The 9,527-nt window shown below is 39.1% G+C and overlaps 2 pseudogenes; both read right to left on the bottom strand.

Moving 5' to 3' along the window:
* Window positions 1-79: 79 nt before the first annotated feature.
* LOC114688784 lies at window positions 80-810 on the bottom strand (annotated as a pseudogene).
* A 1,253-nt stretch (window positions 811-2,063) lies between these two features.
* LOC114688788 lies at window positions 2,064-2,975 on the bottom strand (annotated as a pseudogene).
* Window positions 2,976-9,527: the final 6,552 nt, after the last annotated feature.

Genomic DNA, 9,527 nt, shown 5'->3' with positions numbered 1-9,527 from the left:
GAGGAACTTCTTACAAGAGAGGAAGACATGGCACACTCTCTGGAGTCATGTTGGTGGTGGAACAGGACTCTCCTGGTTTGAGTTATATACAGTTAAGTTTGTTTAGTGTCTGATCCAGTGTCTGATGTAAGCCCACGTTCTCTTCTTTGGCCTGGGCAAGATTTTCTTCCAGGTCATTGATTATCTTCTCCAGTTTGGAAACTGTTCTCTCTGCAAACTCAGCTTGGGTCTCAGCCTCCTTCAGCTTGTCAGACCGAAGCTTAATGTCTTCTTCATATTAAACCTCCTTTTCAGAATACTGTTCAGAAGCAGCCTCCAGTGACTTGAGGTTGTTAGTGACGTTCTTGAGCTCCTCTTCCAGGTCACCACACTTTAGTTTGGACACCTCCACACTCTCCTCTGCTCCCTCCAGCTCACCTTCCAGGATGACCAACTTACATGCTACCTCCTCGTACTTGCCTCCTCAGCCTCTTTGAGAGGCATTTCCTGGACCTCCATCTTCTCCTCCTCTTGCATGGCTTGGTTCTCTATCACCTTTATGCCTCTCTCGCACTCATCTCCTGCCTTTTCTGCCTCCTCCAGCTTCTGCAGGATTGTGGCCAGTCACTCCTGAGCACAGTCCAGCTCCTCCTCCAGCAGCTGGATGCGGCGTTTGAGAGCAGCCACATCTCCTTCAGGTTTCTGGAACTGCTTGCGCTAGCTGCCCAGCTCAAGCTGCAGGACCTGCATGTGGTCCTCTGAGTCCTCTGCCTGCTGCTGCAGGGCTTGGATCTTGTGTTTCACCGCCTCCAGCAAGTTGAGGCCAGTCATGGTGTATTCGCTCCGCTGGGCTCCTGTGACAGCTCTATACCTACTTTCATACTTGGTTGACAATAGATATTACAAGGATCACAGCAGAAGGACCTTGTAACTTGGAATAGGTTCAGCAAAAATGTTTAAGGGTTTATAAACGACAGTGAGTTTGGGAGGTTGGTATGGGGGAGCAGTTTTGAATTAAGCAAGGTTTCCTATAGTGAATGTTCATGACTTTATCAGCAACTGTGCTTGCAGAGATTTGTGCCCATGGAATGTAGCTTCCTTATGATGTCTTTTATCTTAGGGTTTTATCACTCTGAAAAGATACCATGACCATGACAACTCATTAAAGGAAAAACATTTAACTGGGGTGGTTTGCTTACAGTTTCAGAGGTTCAATCCTTTATCTTCATGTTGGGAGCATATCAGCCTTCAGGCAAATGGTAGTGGAGAGTCCTACTTCTTGCAGACAACAGGATGTCAACTCACTTACTGGGGAGAATTCTAAGCAAGCACAGAAAACCTCAATGCCTGCCTGCAGTGACACACTTGCTCCAAAGGGCTACACTCACTCCAAAACAGCCACACTTTTTAATGGTGCCACTTGTGAGATTATATGGGCTAGTTACACTCAAACTGTGAAATCTTTAGAGCAGCCAAGATACTATGTATCTGTCTACCTGATGACAAATTGGGGAAAATATATTGAGCATGTATTCCTCAAGGCAGTCTGTCACAAGGAAAGGCAACAAAAATGTCAATTAAAATATCAAAAGGCCTATGTCCAAACAGCTTAGCTACTGTTTATAGCTGGAAGTTTTTCTGTGTCCTGCCTGGCCCATGGTCAGGTCAAATGTCTCTCACCCGCCAGTCCTACAGCTGCTCCAACTGAAGTAAACACACAGAGGCTTATATTAATTAAAACTTCTCAACCATTAGTTGAGGCTAACTACTGACTAGCTCTTACATTTAAACTCAGCCCATTTTTTGTTAATCTGTCTGTCACCACGTGTTCTGTGACCTTACCTGTGTGCCATTACATGTTGCTCAGTGGATGGCAGGCTTACATATTCTCACCCAGCCTTTCTTTTCTCAGAATTCTCCTTCTCTGCTTATCCCATCTATACTTCCTACCTGGCTACTGGCCAATCAGCATTTTACTTATCAACCAATCAGTGCAACATCTTTACAGCATTGTATATTAATTGAAAATATTTGATTTTCTGTAAAAATCTATAGTTATATTGTTATAATCACCTTGGCAGTTTTTATATCCTTTTTCCATAGAAAGCATTGACTGGACAGGGTAAAGTCCTGAATCTAAGGATGAAGGGGCCCAAAATAGGAAAACATAGTGTTAAGATTGTTGTGATGTTCACCAACAATGAACTTTTATCATATGTTAGAGAAGCACAAACATGTAAGATTGCAGAGAAGGTATAAAAAGCCAGAAAGGTGGACACTAGGGCCAAGATGTTGTAGGTTGCTTTGGACTCCATGGATCTTCTGTGGGAAACATGAGTGCTGTGAATGTATTGGACTTGGTGCTTGTGCCTGCAAAGATTGACAATCATGGAGCTGCTGGAGCAGGTGATGAGGACAGAAACAGAACTTCAGGAAGCATAAAAAAAGCTAAATATAAGGAGACTGTGATTTTGTCATGACCTACAACAGTATAGTGTTCAAAATTTGTCTCTTTTGTTATGTTTTTTTCTAATACTTTTTATAGTTATATACACTGGGAAAATGACATTTACCATGATGTAAAAAATCCAACACACAGAAATATAGAGACCAATGTCCCAAGAAGACTTGACTTTAAGTTTTTTCCAACAGGAGTTCTCATGGCTGATGGTGAACACCTGGAAGACACTCAAGAGGCAGGTTGTGACAATGGACATGCTCCTCAAAACTCTAAGAATATACAGAAAGAGTTGATAGCTCCAGTCATTGAAGAATTGTTTCATACCAAAAGCTGCCAGCGTGTTGGATGATCCTTTAATTAGAAGGATCAAGGAATTGACCATAATCATGTGCATGAGAATCAAATCCATTGGCTTTAACTTCTTTTTGTTTTGGTAAAAGACTAGATAGTCAAAAAGAAGAGAAAAGTTTCCCAGTATTCCCAGTGTACTCTGTGATAAGAATATTATTCCTATTGCCAAATTCCTGGGGTCCATTTTGTCAATGAGCACCTTTTACTTCAAAATACTCCCACAGTCATTTTTGAGAGTAAAGTGATGAACTTTATATACATGGAGCAGTGGAGTAAACTAAGGAAGTCACATTAGCTCAATTCTAGAAACCCTGTGTGGACATCAGTGCAAGACCTTTCCAAATTCCAACTCAAAGTCATCTTGACATGCATAACAACTTTCAGTGTAACTGCTGATGTCTTCAGATGCACATTATAAGAGAGAGGATTCTCATTTTATTTCTTAAAAAATCAAATTTAAAAATATTGCAAAGTTATCCTAGGAGAACAACGATCTGTGAATTACAATTAAGAAGGAAACTGAATTTAACATGTCTACCCATATTGAAGAAAAAGTCTTCTGTCATCTTATTATCCTTTAAAGAAATCCATTGTGAGTTCATTTTTGTCTTAATTTAAACAGAAAAATAAAAAGGATAGAACCAGCAAAATTTTTGTTCATTTGTTAGTTAAATAGTACTAATTACTGTGTTCAAGTTATAATTTTAATATGGTTACATTAAGAGTGAAAAATATCATCCTATTTCACAAGCACATATATTTGCACTCATGTCTAAATCATTACAGCTAGGGTGAGGAGAGTGTTGGGAGAGGACGGGTTCTCTGTGAGGGTTTGTAATGCACAATTGAGTAAAAATATGTGATCCATTCCAACAGAAATTTTGCAAACACTGTGTCAAAGGAAAAATAAATAGGGGAAGAATTCCACCAGTTTTTGGTGCAAATTATGGTGTCATCAATCAATAGAAATGTAAAAAATAAAATTTGTTTTTCATAGCACTTAGTAAGGATCAATATATGCCAGAATTTCAAGAACTGCTGGTGGTGTTCACATTCCTTCATCCAATTCCCAAATGAAAGTCAGTGTGTGGGCAAAACATGTATGACTTTACTTTTTTGGAGGAATATTCATACACGCTGCTCAGAATTTGCATTTAAGCAATAGTTTGAAAGCACAGAAATTCACACATATATGAATTCATCAGTACAGTTGTTCACTTGTGTTCATGCCAATGCCATCTTTGCAGCGATGTACATGAAATCAGCAGTGTGTTCAATGTAGCATGAATCCTAAAGGGTCTTGCCAATTCCTCAGTCTGGAAGCCTATGACTCCTCATCCAAATGGATCCCAGCTGCACTGCTGCTCAAAAGCCTAAAAGCTTAACCAGCTCTAGTTCTTGGTCCTCACACCTTAAATACCTTTCTGCTTTCTGCCATCACTTCTTGGGATTAAACGCATGAGTCACCTCATGCCTAGGTTTTTCCAGTGTGACCTCGAACTCACAGAGATCCAGGCAGATCTCTGCCTTCAGAATTCTAGGATTAAAGGCAAGTGTGCCATTATTTTCTGGCCTCTATATCTAGTGGCTGCTCTGTTCTCTGACCCCAGATAACTTTATTAGGGTGCACAATATTTTGGGGAACACAATATCACCTCAGTTCATAAAACTCAGATGCATTGAACATACCTCAAAAAGTATATGAATTCATCGTTAAGTTTCAGTTCATGGAAGTCACAACACATGGAAGTAGTGCTCTGTCTTCTTAAAAAAGACTGCAGAAATATGAACCAATGTTTGATCAATTTCATTCCTTCAAATAACCCAGTAGTAAACTATTACTTATCTGATGACTTGGAATTGAAAGAAAGTTAGTTGGCAAGATCTCATTTGTAGGAGAACAGGTGTGTTCAAACATGGTCTTTCTCTGTATTGCAGAAGGGATTAGTGTGTTCTGACACTCTCCTGTTTTCATGTTAGGTTTCCTGATATTGACACAACAAGCTAATGTTTTGTATTTTGTTCTATGTGGTACATAATGAGGTAACTGTCATTTAAGATCAGTTAAGAAATAAATAAAATCACAAATTCATTGATATTTGTTGTGACATAAATGGTGACAAGGTCTTGGAGCTACCTGGAAGACAATGTGGAGCAGCACTATGCATCCTATGTTTAAGAATCAGAAATAGAGATTAGAAACTGGTGTGGGGAAGATGGCGGCGAGTGGTACTCCACAAGCTAGTGGCTAGGAGGAGAAGAAAGGTGCTGATGAGTCCAGTAGAGAGATAGTTTGGATCGACAGGACCACAACCATTAAGAATTAATAGCAGGAGGCAGACGGACCCAGTGGTGGCTGACGGGGACGTACAGGCCTGGCGGTGGAGACAAGCAGATGCAGGTAGGCCTGTGGCGGCAGACCACGGAGGTGGACAGGCCCAGGGACAGAGACGGGCAGACGTGTTTTGGAGCGGGGACATCCCTGGCACCAACGCCTGGGGAGGAGGCTGTCTCTGTGGGTCGGAGCCGGAGTGAATCTGAACACTCCGTCTGAGGACAACCCAGGGCCCAACTGCTGATCCTGTGAAACCCAACAACTTGGAGGTGTTGGTGAGACTACCCTGCTCAGCTGAAACCCATCTGGGAGAGGATTCAGATGCCTACAGTTTGAAGTCTGAAGAAACAAGATCAGCTGAGGAGTCGACAAATGAACAAAACGTGAACCTGGGAACACAGAAGAAGGCGCTACCCAGCCACCAAACCAGATCACCAGAATCACAAGTATATACTTCACCGACTGAAATCAGCTGTCCCTGAAGAAACAGCCCAATAGCACCAATTTTACCAAGAACCCCTACTAAACCAAGACTAAAAATTAGAACAAGAGAGGCACTCTCAGACACAGACACCACCTGCACTGCACAGAGGAAGAGATGAGTAGACGCCAATGCAAAAATACAGGCAACAACATAAAGACATATATGGCAACATCAGAACCTAGTGATTCTACACGTGTGAAACCTAAACATACCATGACAGAAGAAACAGAAGAAATCAACCCTAAAAATGACTTTAAGAAGATGATAGAGGCCCTTAAAGAAGAAATAAAACATTACCTCAAAGAGGAAATAAAAACTTTCCTTAAAGAGGAAATGAAAAACTACCTTAAAGAGGAAATAAAAACTTTCCTTAAACAGGAAGTGGAAAACTTCCTTAAAGAGGAAATAAAAACTTCCCTTAAAGAGGAAATGAAAAACTCCATTAAAGAGGAAATAAAAAACTCCCTTAAAGAAATGGAAGAAAAAACGAACAAAAAATGGGAAGAAAATCAAATCAAGCCAAGAAAAAAGCAATTAAACAGATGAAAGAAACATTCCAAGATCTGAAAAGTGAATTTGAGACAATAAAAAAAACACATGCTGAGGGAATGCTGGAAATAGAAATCCTGACTAAACGAACAGGAACTACAGAAACAAGCATAACCAACCTATTGCAAGAGATGGAACAGAGAATCTCTGACACTGAAGACATGATAGAGAAAATAGATTCGTCAGTCAAAGAAAACACAAAAGACAAAATTCATAACACAATACGTCCAGGAAATTTGGGACACACATAAAAAGACCAAACCTAAGAATAATAGGGATAGAAGAAGGAGAAGAATACCAGCTCAAAGGCACAGAAAATATATTCAACATTTTTAAAAGTCATGAGGTCAACAACTTGGACTACTATGCATGTAAGTGCTAATGCAAATTAAAGCCCAAGTTGACCTCCAGCAGCAGTTCATTCTATGATGACAGTGAGAGAACACTTTGCCTGTTAGGATACTGTTACTCCTGGACTGAAATGCTGAAGAAACCCCTCCCCCTACTTTGTTTTTTTGCAAAAATCAAGGTATATTCTAGGGGTTCCTGGTTGACCTCAAACAGATAAACTGAGATGATAGTCTTAGTTTCAGAAATGATCTGAATGTAGATTTACAGTCTACTATTGATGTAACCAACCGTCTTATTAAATAAGAAACACAGAAACAATGTAAAAGAGAAAGCCGAGAGGTCAGAGCTCAGAGCTAAATCTCACCCTTCCTCCTGCTGTCCCAGCTTCTCGAAAAGAGAGCTACTTCCTGTCGTTCGTTTTTTTTATAGTATGTTGTTCTGCCTTCTCATTGGTTGTAAACCTAAACACATGACTGCCTCGTCACTGTCTGAATGTACAGCCCCCTAGGTCTTAAAGGCATATGTCTCCAATGCTGGCTATATCCCTGAACACACAGAGATCTTATGGGATTAAAGGCGTGTGCCACCACCGCCACACTCTTGCTATGGCTCTAATAGCTCTGACCCTGAACACACAGATATCTATGGGATTAAAGGCGTGTGCCACCACCACCACCACCACCACCACCACCACCACCACCACCACACTCTTGCTATGGCTCTAATAGCTCTGACCCCCAGACAACTTTATTTATTAACATACAATCAAATAATAATTCAGTACAATTAGATTACCACCACAGTCTACGCGTACAGCTGGCTAAGGGAGATCGCTTTCACAGTTCTGCATGTATCCCATCGGCTCCCTATTAGTCACTGAACTCTTAAAACTGGTATTGTAACATCACAATGTTTTACACCAATTTTATAAACTTTACAGTGCAATATGTGTTCCTTTTCTGAGGCAAACCAAAGGTATATTTCTCAAGGTTCTGCTGCTATTAACAGCATTGAATGGAGGATTTTTTATACATTTGTAATAGATAGAAATAAACCAGAAAAAAAGAAGAAAAAAAAGTGGTTGGAGGAAAAAGTGAACACTGCAAGAATACTCAAAAGGGCTGAGAGTTGCAAACACCAAGAATGGCTTTGCCATAGTAAATGAATAGCTTACTTTTCTTGGTTTGGTCTGACAGAATGATTGAATGCTTTTGTACAAAAATCAGAGCCTTAAAAACAAGGATTTGGTGAGATTGTAAAATGGTGTGCCACTTTGGCAAAACAGTTTGGTAGTTGGTCAAAATGCAAAACATTGTTACTCTGTTACTCAACAATTCTACCCTTAGGAATATATCCTCAAACTACTGAAAATGTGCACCTATGAAACATGTACATGAAGGTTTACAGCAGTGTGTTGCCAATAGTAAAAAAGTTAAAACAACTCAAATAGCTATCAAATACTGGAGAGAAATAAAATGTGGCTTATTCATACAATAGAATATTATTAAGACATAAAAATGAATGAGAAACTGACAGATTAAATGACTTTGGTGAACCTTCATAATTTCATTTGTAGATCTTTCCATTTCTAATTTATAAATACATTTGGGGTTATAAATTATAAATGTACTGTCTCCTGTCAACATTGTATACTTCTATTTGATGATTTCTGTGTCAAACATTATATGGAAATGTTTCCAAGTATTTTCTGTATTAACTGTGAATGAATAGAACAAAATAAATTGCTTGTGGTGGAAAAAAAACAAAAAACAAAAATAAATAAATAAATAAACCTAAAAAAAAAGAATCAGAAATAAGACCTGAACCTCCATAAGTGGAGCAAGGAAAAGATGATGATAAGAGGTTAATCATCAAGCATCCATGCTTGCCCTGAGACCTGTCCACCACTCCTGGCTCTTCCAAGCCTAGAGGCACTCTGTCATTTCCCTATGACTGATATTTTTCTTGGGAGTCAAGGGATTCTTCACAAGAAGCAGTCATAGCATTTGTTATATATATCAAATTATAAAACATAATTACTAAAGGTTTTCTTGTGTTTAGGGGCTTTCCAGACATAAACTGAGAAATGCATAAAAGTGACAATCTTTGAATCACTGTTACAATGCTGCTCATTTTATATCTTCTATGGTTTACATAACAATTTTTTATACAAAATGAATTTCTCTGAAGTGAAAATACAAGACTACACAGAATATTTGGAAAATCACCATCAAAAATTAATAATGCCATGTGGGCAGTGTAGAAACTTGAGAATAGGAACATGGCCAGAATTAAAGCAAAGTTTTTGATCTGCAGTGGTATGTCTGTCATAGTCTTTAGTGCTCAAACTGTACTATGTTTCTTTTCATAACTTGTACATGTGTTCTCAACCACTGGCAGTATATTAAAGGCTATGCACAAACAGTGTTCTCTAATATTACAAATAGTGTTCTAATATCACAAAAACTGCCTAGGTCTGAGTCAGTTTTGATAAGCATAGCAGAGACACACAAAATATATTTTTTCCACAGACATATGTATATATTCAAGGGGATAAATTACTAAATTATCTCTTAAATAAATTATGATCAATGTTACTTTCTGTATCTGGTATAAAATGTGAAAATTAATACATGAGTGTGGCCTACACATTAAAGTATTAAAAACTGAGGATTTCATTAATCACTTTCAGTTCTTTCCTTACCAGATAGGAACTGTATTAAGTCTCCAGAATTCACATAAAATTTTGGCTGTGCTGATCTGCATTTCTAGGATGAACACTGAGGGATTTTGGAGAGGTGTGGAGGGCTGGCTTACTAGAAAGACTAACATACTCTGAGACTACTTGATGAGCAAAAGGCACTTCTCAAAGAGAAGAACATAAAACATGTCTGAAAAATTACTAAGGAAGCCGTCCCACACAAGTACCTTTCCACATGAACAAGAAAGAGCACCTGCATGCAGATAGAGGCACATGTACATATAAAAGATGTGAAGGTGCAAGCCATTTTATTTTA

This window comes from Peromyscus leucopus, chromosome 1 (assembly GCF_004664715.2).
Source record: "Peromyscus leucopus breed LL Stock chromosome 1, UCI_PerLeu_2.1, whole genome shotgun sequence".
In the NCBI taxonomy this organism is placed as follows: domain Eukaryota; kingdom Metazoa; phylum Chordata; class Mammalia; order Rodentia; family Cricetidae; genus Peromyscus; species Peromyscus leucopus.
The sequence above is the reverse complement of the archived record's forward strand: the minus strand, read 5'-3'. Positions and strand labels throughout refer to the sequence as shown.